Source organism: Diabrotica virgifera, chromosome 9 (genome assembly GCF_917563875.1).
Source record: "Diabrotica virgifera virgifera chromosome 9, PGI_DIABVI_V3a".
NCBI lineage: Eukaryota > Metazoa > Arthropoda > Insecta > Coleoptera > Chrysomelidae > Diabrotica > Diabrotica virgifera.
This window is the reverse complement of record NC_065451.1, coordinates 62,025,112-62,039,149: the sequence shown is the minus strand read 5'-3', so window position 1 is coordinate 62,039,149 and position 14,038 is coordinate 62,025,112. Positions and strand designations below refer to the sequence as shown.

Here is a 14,038-nt window from a genome sequence, read left to right as displayed (position 1 = left end):
ATCATAACAACAATGGTACTCATTAACTCGTATACTCATTACTCGGATGTTTTTGTGATCACTTTACAAGAATATCATGTCAGATAGTCTCCGATGCACCTAATGCCCAGGACGAACGAATTTTGATTCGAATTTTCATAAAACTCCAAGAGAAAAGTGCACCAGGTGTCTCGGAGACCAGTGCCGTCATGATATTCGTGATCAGTGTTTTCAAAAGAAAAAAAAAAGAATAATAATATTCAAACTGGAACATGAAGTAAAACCACTTCTATGTAAAAGGTATATTTACTATATAAGTGTTGGTGCGGTGGAATAAGTGTTGCCCCGCCCCCTGTTAACTTTTTTATTTTAAGAATATAAGCAAAACGCTCGGACAGGTCGATTTTTAAACTAACCATAGTATATTATAGCATCAACGTTTCGAACTTTACGCGATCCCTCTTCAGGTGACAGCCATAACTTTGATTTTTTTAAATAGGAAAGTACATCATGTGACGCCTCATTTAAAAGCTCTTAAAATACTGATTTCAAAAATGTATAATACTTTAATCCTGTTTGAGAGCGTAGGCGCAAAATTTCGGTCGAATTTTTTCTAAATGCAATCATTTTTTCGAATCCTGAAAAAACTAATAAATATTTTTGAAAAATTTAAACGCAGAATGAAATATTACAGTATTATCGATGGTCCAAAGTCCCTGACAACTCCTACAATGTTTATTTTAATAAGTCACAGTGGTGAAAAAAAGAGAAAATTTAGTGTGATTTTTAATTTCAAATATATCATTCAAAAGAAACTTTTTGTTTATTCTAAGGGACTGTCAGCCCTCGGCAATAATATAATCTTTCATTCTGCGTTTAAATTTTTCAAAAATACTTATTAGTTTTCTCAGAATTCGAAAAAAATAAATTCGTTTAAAAAGTGTTCGACCGAAATTTTGCGCCTACGATCTTAAAAAGGATTAAAGTATTATACATTTTTGAAATCAGTATTTCAAAAGCTGTTAAATGAGGTGTCACATGATGTACTTTACTATTTAAAAAAATCAAAGTTATTGCTGTCACCTGAAGAGGGATCGCGTAAAGTTCGAAACGTTGATGCTATAATATACTATGGTTAGTTTAAAAATCGACCTGTCCGAGCGTTTTGTTTATATTCTTAAAATAAACAAGTTTACAGGGGGGGCAACACTTATTCCACCGCACTGTATAAAAGGTATATACAGTAAAACCTGTCAGTAACGGCCACTAAAAATGAAAGGACTATTGGCCGATATAGAAAGGTGACCGCTATTGCCAGTTTTTGTAGTCTACATATAATTGGTTTGGGAAATTTTTAAACTGGCCGTTAGGACAGGTGGCCGATGTTAACACAGGTTTTACTGTAATAATAATATTGAATTTATTGTCGTCAATTATTTCCGAATTACTTTATCACTTACCATCAATTCGAAATAGGGATGGGAAAAACCTACCGGCTATAACCTAAAACCGGTTTTTTACTTAAAGACAGGTATTAAAAGATATTAGTATCAATATTAATCAGCTGTGGGATGTGCAGAATGTGCAGTCATAGTTGTATGATTTATAATAAATGCTTAAATCACTTAAAAAAAATTAAAAAAAAAGTAGTTTGTGTATCTTGTATAAAATGCGATTTTTTTTTTCAAATATACAACAAATTTGCAAAGCTTTTAGGACAATAAAACATACTTTTGTATTTTTCAATTATTTGGTATTATTTGGAACCGAAACTTTCATTCGGTTAGTTTATTATTATAGAGGATGTAACAGAAAGGAAGGTCAGAAATCATATCGCACTCTCAGTGCAAGATTGCAGTAACTCAAAATTTTATGAAAATGAAGTAATCATGAAATTCGATTGTAAACATGCATATCTATCCCCTGTAAAACTTTAGTAACTTTCAAATGCTTAATGGGCTAAATATTACAACAACAACAGTTTAACTATTTTGCGTTTTTAACAGAAGTTCCGTGCAAAGTTCCGTTCAGTTTTGCACGGAACATTGCAACGGATTCGACAACAAGCAATGAAAAAAGTAAGATATTTGTTATTTTAATATCTATATCTATGGTGTTTAATTGTAATATACAGCGCGTCTACGTAATCCCTTAACGGCAGAGGCAATAAACAAAGATTTTCGAGACCAATCTATTCATGTAAATGTTATGTCCTTTGTATGATATTATATTTATTTTCCATAAGATGTGTGCGATGTCGTTTGACCATTTATTTGTTAGATTGGATTAAAACCACATAAATTAAGACTAATTATTTACGACCAAAAAGTATTTTTTCTCATGAAAGGAAAAACAGTTATCTTAAAACTTGTGCATTGACAACACTGAGAGGTCAAAAATATCTATTCTCAGAAAACTTACCAAAGAACAGCCAAAAATTCAAATGGCCAAAAAGAAAGATTTGGTACACTTATGCCATTCGGGTATGATATCAGAAGCCCACCATAGTTTTTATAAAAATATTTTGGCACAAGATGATGTACGAGAAGAGGACAACAACTACGGTAAAACCTGTCAGCAACGGCCACTAAAAATGAAAAAACTATTGACCGATATAGAAAGATGGCCGGTATTGCCAGTTTTTGTAGTCTATATATACATAATTGGTTTGGGGAATTTTTAAACTGGCCGTTAGTACAGGTGGCCGATGTTGGCAGGGGGCCGGTAACACAGGTTTTACTCTAAAAGTAAATGTGTCTACACTTTTTACAATTTTCTCCGTGCAAAACTGTTGTAACTTTGAAATTCTAATACTAAATGTGTAGTGATTAACAATTTTTTCCGTGCAAAAGTGTTGTAACTTTGAAATTCCTAATTTTTTTGCATTCATATTATTTTATTTAAATTTCTATTTTTGGTTAATGTAATATAGGCTGAAAAGCATGCAAAATCATAATTAAATGTTAATTTTTCTTAAAACTTGTGTCTTATTTCACCGATATTAGCACGAAAATAAACAAAATCGTCTTTATCTCGAAACTTACTTATTTTGACTTACTGCAGTCTTGCACTGAGGGTGCGATATATTCTGGGACCAAAAATAGATCTATTTAACCTAATTTACCTTAGTACAAATGTGCACTTAAAAAAGTTAGGTCTCTTTGAAGGTACCAAATGAAAATTGATTTTTTCCAATATGTATATCGAAAACTGTGAGATTTTATATTGAAAATAGAGATTGTAGAGTATCCCAAACTAAAGTGCAATATAAATGTGGCGTTGCAACTTATTGGGTACTGAATATTGATCCAAAAACATAAAACCGTTTTTTTTGGCCGGTTATAACCGTCAGGTTAAACCGTAAGTTAAAAAAAACCGGTGTTTTGTCAACAACCGCCATCCCTAATTCGAAATGAAATTTGGAAAATGCATTTTCGTTCAATAATGCATCATTTTTATTTAGTCATCATCACTTTCGTTCACAAAGTTTCCCAAGGCTCTTATGAATCGAATGCAACAAGTTTTATAGACGTCTATATCCAACTGTAAAAATTTGGTACATTTTGAGATTTTTACTGTTTCATTGCCTCAAACAAAGACTACCAATGAGATGAAAAAACTAGTTAATTTTTATTTATATAATATCTTCATTATGGCTTCCAGAATGATATCCTTTTTGTAACTGCAGTGTATACCTGATTAGTCAATACATTGTCCCCCTTTGTTTTACTCCTGAACGTCTGTCAGTATAAATATATCAGACGTAAGATTCTCTAAACATTTTTAACACGATTCACTATTCAGATGCCAATGCCAATAAACGGAAAACTTTTTGTGTCGTCACCGTGAAGTAAGCTGCCAAATGAAATTAAGTGGAAATGTATGTCGTCATCAATGAATGACGTCAAATAGAATAATAAGGTTCTTGGCAATGACTTTGTACCTCTAAAATATTAGGTTATGAGATATTTCAGGCAGTGCTGAGTTATTTCAGTCAGTCATAGTTGCACTGAAATAAATCGACTTTGTTAAATTGAATATTTAATTAGTATATGAACATGCATAGAAATCAGCCCACTTTAAACTTTTGACTTCAACTATATTTTTTTTTCTCGGATAAAAAAATAGGGATATACCTACTGTTTGAAAGATAATTTAATATGCTTTAACATCAGGATCCATTTATGAAAATTTATTTCGACTTCTTATGTTTAACATTAAAAAATTAACTGCATCGAGCAAATTAACTTTTTTTTTACTTAGCAAATTACACAAAAAGGGTATTTGGCAATTAAAAATTTAACACTTAATGCTTTAATAATGGATATGACGTCTTGCATTAATAACTGCTCTGATACGATTAGGTCTAGATCTAATCGAGTTCTCTAATGTTTCTTGTGAGATATTAAGCCACTATTTTTCTATTGCGACAATAAGCTGTGGGATCGAGTTTGGGTTATGAAGTGTAGCTCGAATTCTTTGTTTTAGCTCATCCCATAAATATTCTATATTCTATGGGATTGAGGTCTGGACTGCACGCTGGCCATTCCATGACCCAAAAACCGACTTTGATAATATTGCACGATTTTTGAGGTTGCCTTGCGTTGTCCTTTGTCCTACATAAAAATAAAATTATCTCTGATTTAGTCAACGTAAGGTAATACATGCGTTGATAGAGTCTCCTAGATGAATCTAGCACCCGATAAACCTCCTCACTCATGAAGATGGTTACCCTACGAATGAAAACAAGGTCGGTTCGTATTTCCATAGAAATTGCATCCCAGATCATGCAGGAACCACCTCCATAAGCATTCCGCTCTTCAATGCAGCATTCTGGAAATCGCTCTCCTCGTCTTCGGTACACTTTCCTTCTTCCGTCTCTACTATAGAGAAATATTCTGGTCTCATCTGAGAACAGAACAAATCCCTATTGTTCCAACGTCCAGTTCAGATCATCCTGTACAAAACGCACGTGTGCTTGACAATGAGCTGCAGTAAGTTTTTGACCAATTGCAAATACTCGAGGAGTGAGATTATTTTCCTCCAGTCTTCGTCTTACTCTCCACTGACTAATAAATATTTAGTCCTATACAGTTGACAAACAGTCTATGACGTCACAGCATATGAGTAGAATTTTGCCTTTGTTTTCGGTGCATTAATGAATATATTATTACAGCTTATTAACCTTTATTTACAACTTAGAATTCATAACAAACATTTTTAATAGTGGCATATTCCCAATTTAATAATTAAGTTAAATATTAATTCACTCTGTCAAATTTTCCGGTTGACATTTGAGAAATCCACCTATCTTCTTTGACATCTTGTCATGAATTTTCAGGCACCAATCTGTCTAATCAGTTGGTTGTTAACCTCTCACCTGATCACAACCTTGTGTAAATTCCGAGCAAGGATGACATACATCCACATGTGATATATTTTTAATCTTAAGACATCGACTTATTGTCGATTACTACACAGCTCATAATGTAGCAATAATGTTATTTTGAGGTTTTACACCTATTCAAGTGGCTAGTTTCAATTACTTGTACACTGGACGTAAGTAACCACATTTTCTTTTTTTTTTTAATTGTCAAAATTTCACCCTTTTGCATTTCAATCTAAGTGGTTCACTTATTTCCAGGTTTACACTGAGGATGGTCAGTTTGACCGAAAACGTTTTGTTGTACTTCCACTCCCTTGTGGATAAATTTTAAGAATTTTTTAATAAATTATATACCTACATACAACAGAAGTGTTTACTTCATTCTACGTTGTCTTAACAAAGGTATACAGCCAACTACAGGGTTTACCCTTTTAAAGTTTTAATAAATATTTCTCTTACTTCACGGAGCTGTTTTTGAACTTGAACGACATTAAGGTGATGATCTTAATATTGTTGACACAATAAAGCGATCCTCACGAGAAATTTAAGTCGATTTCTACTTGTTCCAGTTCGTCTACGAAAGGCTCCAGTCTCCTCATAACGTTGAAACACTCTTCGAGTTCCACGTTCACACAAGATCTTGGTTCAGTTCACGACTAGCTTCACTCCAGTTCGCTTCCTTCTTCCTCAAAAAATCTAATTGCTAATACTGTAAGACTTTCAATCACGATTTTTTCGGCGAATTCATTGAACTATGTGTACAGTAGGGAAAATGAAAGATTACCCATGAACGAACATATAAAACACGCTGTATTTTCTGTCACCGTGTCACAAAACAAAATTGGCCAAAGCAAGTACATGTAATACTTATATAAGCTGTTCTTGTAGTACTGGTACTAGTTCATTATTTTCTGGAAGATAGAAAAGATGTGTTTAATGTGATCGCTCATGAGTATTCTCTCATTTTTCCTACTATATAAAAGTTTTACGTGTGTGTGACAAGTAAAAAATAACCACTATAGTGACTTAAAAATCGCCTCGTATGAGGATGTTATAAAAAAATAAAAAGAAAAAAGACACGATGACAAATAAAGAGACAGTTACAACAAAAATAAACTATTTGAAATCAGTTTATAGAAGAAAGTTGAAAATTGAGGGCATGAGTTAACTCTGGAACTGGAGAAAAAGACAAATATAAAAACCATATTTGTGGTACTTCGACCTATCCAAATTTTTAAATGATTAAGATCTACCAAGGATGCCACGAGAAACAATAAACGATGACGAGGAGCTTGAGAAAATATCTGAAAGTTGCTGTGAGTCCTTCAGACGGTCTAAGTCTAATGGCTTTTCTCATGCAACTGTCTTTTATGTATGTTCAGTGTGCATATGCATGGTGTTAAGAACTCTACCATTTGACAATAGGCTGACGACGTGTCCATTCGCAATCATTGCGCCAGTCATCAGGTTTGTCTCTCAGTTTTTTTCAGTCGAAACGTGGGAATTTGAGGAATACATAATCAAAAATATTAGCAAAAGATTCAATAAACAAACTTCACACTTCTCAAGACTGTGGATTTGAACTGATGTAGAAAATAAAGGAGAAAACACGTAGTGTGTATATGTTACAGTTCAAGTTGATTATCCAGTTGGAGTTGACTCCAACTAGTTGGAGTCAACTCTAACGGCTGGTTTCAGTAAAAGTTGATTATAAATATAAAATAAAGATTTATATTCAACATTTACTAGTAAAAGTAGACTCCAACTAGGAAAAGTATACTCTTCCCAATGCCATTTAGTAAAAGTTGATTCTGATTCACACAAACAGCCGATTCTAGAAATTAAATGTTACTGAATATGTTCAAATTAGTCTAGGCTGTATTGTCGCCCCCGTTAGGTAAATTACTCCGATTCGAATTTTTTGCACAAACTTACTCAAAAAGAGGTCCTTATAACAAATCTACTGGGTGCCAGGCAGTACCTTGATCGATAAATTGTTTAAACAATTTTTTTAGACAAATTCACAAAAATAATTTTTTCACTTCGAACAATTTTTTTTTAGATCATTTGGGTTATTCTGAGCAAAAAAAGGTATTTTGTGATTTTTCTCTAAAATTGATTGTTGTCGAGTTATACGCGATTTAAAATTTGAAAAATGCGAAAATAGCCATTTTCAAGGCTTAATAACTCGGTTAAAATCCATTATTATGAAAGTCAGAAAGTGACCAAATCAAAGTTTATAGCCCCCTCTACAAGATCCAGCAGAAATTTTTGTCACTATTTTATTACTAAGCTTTATCTTTAATTATTAACAATGAGCGCTAAGTGCGTATTAGGCGGCCGTCAATGGTGAGTGCTAAAGAGATGCACCACTCCAGCCGTCCAATGGTGAATCTCACTCGCACTCACATTGACGGCCGCCTCAATACACGGTTAGCGCTCATTGTTGATAATTAAAAATAATATCTTATTAATGAAATAATGATAAAAATTTCTTTAGGATCTTATAGAGGTAGCTTTAATCTTTGATTTTTTTTTAGTTTCTGACTTTCATAATATATAATATCGTATGGCATTTTTGCCTTTCGGACAGTTCCGGCGCCAATTACATCTTTAACCCTGTTTCAAGTAACTAGTGTCGATGTACACTAGCCCAGGGGGACCGACGGCTTAACGTGCTTTCTGTGCAACTGTGGCCAGTTGGTCTGTGCTAATTCAAATGGCAAGTACCTAGTTTTTTCGAGCAGGGAAGCATGTTGCTCTTTAGGCACATACATATTTTAATCTAGTAACATCGACTTGTAGTCATAATATTTTATCATAAGGTATAATGCAAGCCATATATTTTGAAGTTACCACCTTCATTGGTGTGCTAGTTACAACTACTTTGCGGAATGCACTGAAGATGTTCTGTTCAGAACGAAAACGTTTTGCAATCCATGTGGATGACTTTTAGAAGTTTTAAATAAACTATTTTATACCAAAATACAATTTGAAGTTTTTACTTCTGTATAGGTTTTTAAAATTTATTTACTTTAATTATTAAAAATATTGTACAAAATTTATCTTATTAATAATAAAATTTATGTCAAAAAGTAAAATTCTGTAGTGTTTCGCAATTATATTCATACAAAATAAATCAAAACTTTACAGATTTAGTAATTAGGTAGGTATACAATATTGATAACTATCGATTAAACATCAAAACCGGCCATCATGCAAAAGTCATCTGGGATTACTGTCATTACTGTCATACGAATTTTTTATTTCGTCTAACATTAAAAAAATTTCCTAAAAGTTGTAAGTAAGTGTTAATGTTTTTTTTTTATGATTGAAGATACAATTTTGTACGCACCACCTCAATACTCTTTATCGAACGCGTCTGTTCCTCTGCTCGTAATATCAGACTCGTTCGATAAAGAGTCACTTTACTGACTGACTTTACTGAAATTGGTTAAACAATTTTTCGACCGCGGTACCGCGTGACACCCTGTGTATTTTTTATAAGGATTGTTATACGGATGTATTTCTTTGAGTAAGTTTGTGCAAAAAATCGAATCAGAATAATTTACCTAACGGGGGTGACGTTACAGACTATACTAATAAGCAGTTGAAACGGTCAAAACAAAGAAACGCACACTCATTAAAAATGCACTTGAGATTCTCGTATAATCAACATTTACTGAATCGATCCAGGAAGAGTCAACTCCAACTAGTAAAAGTTGATTTAAATTTTTAAAATCAACTTTTACTGCTCGTTTCAGTTGGAGTTGACTCCAACTAGTTGGAGTCAACTCTAACTGAGAATCAACTTGAACTGTAACATATACACTTAACAAAATGTACATTTTGTCGAAGTCTCGTATGCCAAACAAAATGTAGAATATAATGTAGAGTGAAAAGCCTTAATAAGTTATCCACGTTTTTATATTTTTTCGCTTCTGTTACCCAAGGAGCTTTGCAGTTGCTGTTCGTATATTCGTTTTGAGCGTCTTCCAGATATTGAATGCATTATTAAAACAAATTGGAAAGCTGAATTCGTGATATAGCTATATTTTTGTGGTAATGTATAGTGATGGAAACTTGGGAACAACAAATATCATGATAATGCCAAACACTTTCACTTGAGATTTTATTTATTTGACCGTTCTAATGGGTAATATTGCTATAATGCGGTATCAAAGTGATTGAGGGGTACAAAACAAATATTTTCGCTCCAGTTGACGTCATATGTAAACGCAAATATTTACATATCTCAAACTCATCACGAATTATTATCATACATTATTATAGATCACCACAAAACGAGACCTTCGGATGATTATTAATAATAACGCAGAATATAGCTTTTCGAGCAGATTAAAAATATTGATCCATCCAACGCCTACAAGTTTTGTATGTAGATTATTCTAAACACGAGCTCATGGCAAGGACACGTTGGATGATTAGCATGACTTTTAAGTACGAGATAAAACGAATGCCAAGAACATCAAAAATCAAGACAAGAACGAATTATGAATTTTGATGTTTTATATTGCAGACTAGATTGGTTGCTATGCTCTTAAATAGGAGAGAGAGACAAAGAATATTATTTTTTTAATAAATTTAATATTCTGGATTAAAAAAATGGTAAGGGAACAATTTTTATCAGGTGTAACGGTACGGAAAATCATCGCTTCACCCTGTATTTTAAGTTCGTTAAAATTATGTCTCACAAGTCTATCGCTCTAGAAGTTGTAATGACCCGTGTTGAGCTGCCCCCCCCCCCCACTTGCAAAAATTAAAAAACAAATAGCCCTGATTTATGAGCTTTCATATTCCGCAAACTAAAAATTTTGAGCTCGTTCCACTGAGCAGGAATTTAATACTTTAGTGGGGGGGGGCTGAGTCAGCCCCCCCCCCCCACTACTTAAAAATAGGAATATTGAATCGGTTTTTGCGGCAGAATTACGAGCTATTTAATGAGCTCTTGAAATTATATAGTTTCGATTTTTGAGCTCAACCTTTCACCCCCAAACAACCCTTTAATTGATTTAACTTAAGAGAAAAATGCTGAGAAAACTTAAAATATATCGTATTGCGTATATAATTCACGTGATTAAATCACGTGCATTTCGATTATTGAGCTACAACCCCTTCGCAAGAAAACCACCCTATCTTCCCGACTTAAGATAAAGTTGTATTTAAAATGCATTAAATTAATTATTTGGCGACTACATATCATTTAATAATTTATAAGGTTCCAAATTACGCGCATTTAAATCAGTAAATTGCAATTTATTTTGTATAGTGCAGTCACTGAAAGTAAAAATCAACGATTACCTTCAATTTGGGTGAACCTTTATCGATTTTCACGAAAATTAGTCAGTGGTTAGAGGATACCTCAGGAAACAAAGGTGACATGGTATCACCTTGCGCCTTTACCCTGAAGGTGAATACCGCCCCTTCTCGGGGGTGGAAATTATTTTATAAAAAATAACTGCACAAATCTATAAAAGAACAAATTATTAGCAAAATTTATTATATAAAGTTATTAAAATAAGTCAATACTTTTAAGTTATTAAAGATCAAAAATTTTAATTATTCGTGTAAAAAATGCATGTTTTGAAGCGGTTTTTCCTAAATCACCGAAAAACTGTAAGTTTTTACAAAAAAGTTAATAGTACTTTTATTCGTATAGCTTATATTCTAAGAATAAACTCTTAAATCACGCGCCTTTTGATTATTGAACTACAACCCCTTCGCAAGAAAACCATCCCATATTCCCGGCTTAAGAGAGAGATGTACTTAAAATAATTTAAATAAATTATTTGGCGACTAGATATCGTTTAATAATTTATGAGTTCGCAAAATATACGCATCTCAATTATTGAATTGCTATTTTCTTTCTATAGTACAGTCACTGAAGGTAAAAATCAACTATGATCTTCGATTTCGGTAAATCTCCATTCATTTTCACGAAAATTGGTGAGCGGATTTTGATGCTATCAATTTTTTCTGGAGCTCATTTTTGATAGTATTTCATAGGTATTTCTAAGTACTTTGACAAGTATTTAGTAACTATAAGTGTTATAAAATGCATCTCTTTCCCGTTATTTAAGCTTGAATCCTTAGATTTGAATAGTCGCAGAAAAAATATACATTGAATTACCAATAACTTACTTTAAATTAACATTAAAGGGTTTTTCGAGTAAGCAATTTATTATATTTTTTATTAGCTTCAATTTTAGTAATGAACACTTTTTTGTAAAAACTTAGAGTTTTTGAGTTATTTATGAAAAATCGCTTTAAAGCATGCATTTTCTTTCACAAAAATTAAAATATTTGGTATTTAATAACTCAAAAAGTATTGATTTATTTTAATCACATTATATAACAAATTTTGCTTACAATTTGTCCCTCTCTCGATTTGTGGGGTTATTTTTAATAAAGTAATTTTCACCCCCGAGAAGGGGTGATATATACGCCAGGTTAAAACCCCAAGTTGTTATTGTTAATTCGTGAAAATGAATGGAGATTTACCGAAATCGAAGGTCATAGTTGATTTTTACCTTCAGTGACTGCACTATAGAAAGAAAATGGCAATTCAATAATTGAGATGCGTATATTTTGCAAGCTCATAAATTATTAAACGATATGTAGTCGCCAAATAATTAATTTAAATTATTTTAAGTACAACTCTCTCTTAAGCCGGGAATATGGGATGGTTTTCTTACGAAGGGGTTGTAGCTCTATAATCGAAAGGCGCGTGATTTAAGAGTTAGTTCTTAGAATATAAGCTATACGAATTAAACTACTATTAACTTTTTTGTAAAAACTTACAGTTTTTCAGTGATTTACGAAAAACCGCTTCATAACATGCATTTTTTTCACGAATAATTAAAATCTTTGATCTTTAATAACTTAAAAAGTATTGACTTATTTTATTAACTTTATATAATAAATTTTGCTTTTAATTTGTTCTTTTATTGATTTGTGCAGTTATTTTTAATAAAATAATTTTCATCCCCGAGAAGGGGCGGTATCCACCCTCAGGGTAAAGGCGCAAGGTGGTACCATGTCACCTTCGTTTCTTGACGTATCCTCTAACCACTGACCAATTTTCGTGAAAATCGATGAAGGTTCACCGAAATTGAAGGTAATCGTTGATTTTTACCTTCAGTGACCGCACTATACAAAATAAATTGCAGTTTACTGATCTAAATGAGCATATTTTGGAAACTTATAAATTATTCAGTGATATGTAGTCTCCAAATAATTAGTTTAATGCATTTTAAGTACAACTTTCTCTTAAGCCGGGAAGATAGGGTGGTTTTCTTGCGAAGGGGTTGTAGCTCAATAATCGAAATGCACGTGATTTAATAGTTTATTCTTAGAGTATATAAGCTATAGTAATTATATCCGCAATACGATATATTTTAAGTTTTCTCAGCATTTTTCTCTTAAGTTAAATCAATTAAAGGGTTGTTTGGGGGTGAAGGGGATGAGCTCAAAAATCGAAACTATATAATTTCAAGAGCTCATAAATAGCTCGTAATTCTGCCGCAAAAACCGATTCAATATTCCTATTTTTAAGTAGTGGGGGGGGGGCTGACTCAGCCCCCCCACTAAAGTATTAAATTCCTGCTCAGTGGAACGAGCTCAAAATTTTTAGTTTGCGGAATATGAGAGCTCATAAATAGCTCATAAATCAGGGCTATTTGTTTTTTGATTTTTGCAAGTGGGGGGGGGGGGGGCAGCTCAACACGGGTGTTGTAATGTGTATTTCGTGGTTCGTTCTCGATTCTCATGGATATTCATATATCTTTTATCCGAGGGACCTTAATACTAGTACACTTTAGAAGACCAAAAATAATAATTTTTTTCAAGAATTTTTTTGTCAGAACCTTTATTAAAAATTGAAGAAAAAAATCGTCTGTGTAAGAGGTATATTTATTTGAAAACCCCAATAAAGGGCCACATTAAAAAACAGAACGTGGCCCGTTTAATGTGGCCCTTTATTGGGGTTTTCAAATAAATTACCTCTTACACAGAAGATCTTTTTCTTCAATTTTTGTAATTAATGGTATACAGCCAGCTACAGGAAAAATTTTTCCTTATGGATTTTATTAAAAATGAACATATATCTAACTCTTTAAGCCGATGCCGCACTGCAGGATGCTAGATGGTGGCTTGGAGGGTGGATTTTAAAGGTGGATGGTGGAGGGTCGCTGCATCCTGGACGCAGTGAAAGAGTGAAATGAAGTCAGAAGTCAGTATCCAACTGATGAGGAATCGTTTGTTTCATTTGTTACGTTACATTTGGTTTGTTTTTTAGCATAACGTCATATTAGAGGTAAAACTCACTCACTAAACTTTTCAGAAAGTGGAGAAAAATCGACTTAAAGGCAAAAATTGTTTTTTAAATTCACCTGACTTGAATATTGGATTTTTTTTAATGCAACTGCAAAGAATAAATAAAACAGATACTTTAAGCCATTTTTCGTCACATATTTGGTCTGCTGGGTCCCAAATTGCCCTTATTTTATACACAGCACTTATTACGCTTTCATCCATAGCGAGGCTACCCGGATGGATGGATTATCAAACACGACTGATAAGGGTGGATAGACGCCTGGCGGACCACCGGGTGGGTAGATGGTAGTGGGAGGCCACTGCGGCTACCGTCGTTGT

The 14,038-nt window shown here is 33.1% G+C and overlaps 1 protein-coding gene across 1 annotated transcript in view; it reads right to left on the bottom strand.

Moving 5' to 3' along the window:
• LOC114325185 (probable multidrug resistance-associated protein lethal(2)03659) overlaps positions 1 to 14,038 on the bottom strand; it is a 276,165-nt gene that overhangs the window by 242,911 nt on the left and 19,216 nt on the right. The window lies entirely within an intron of this gene.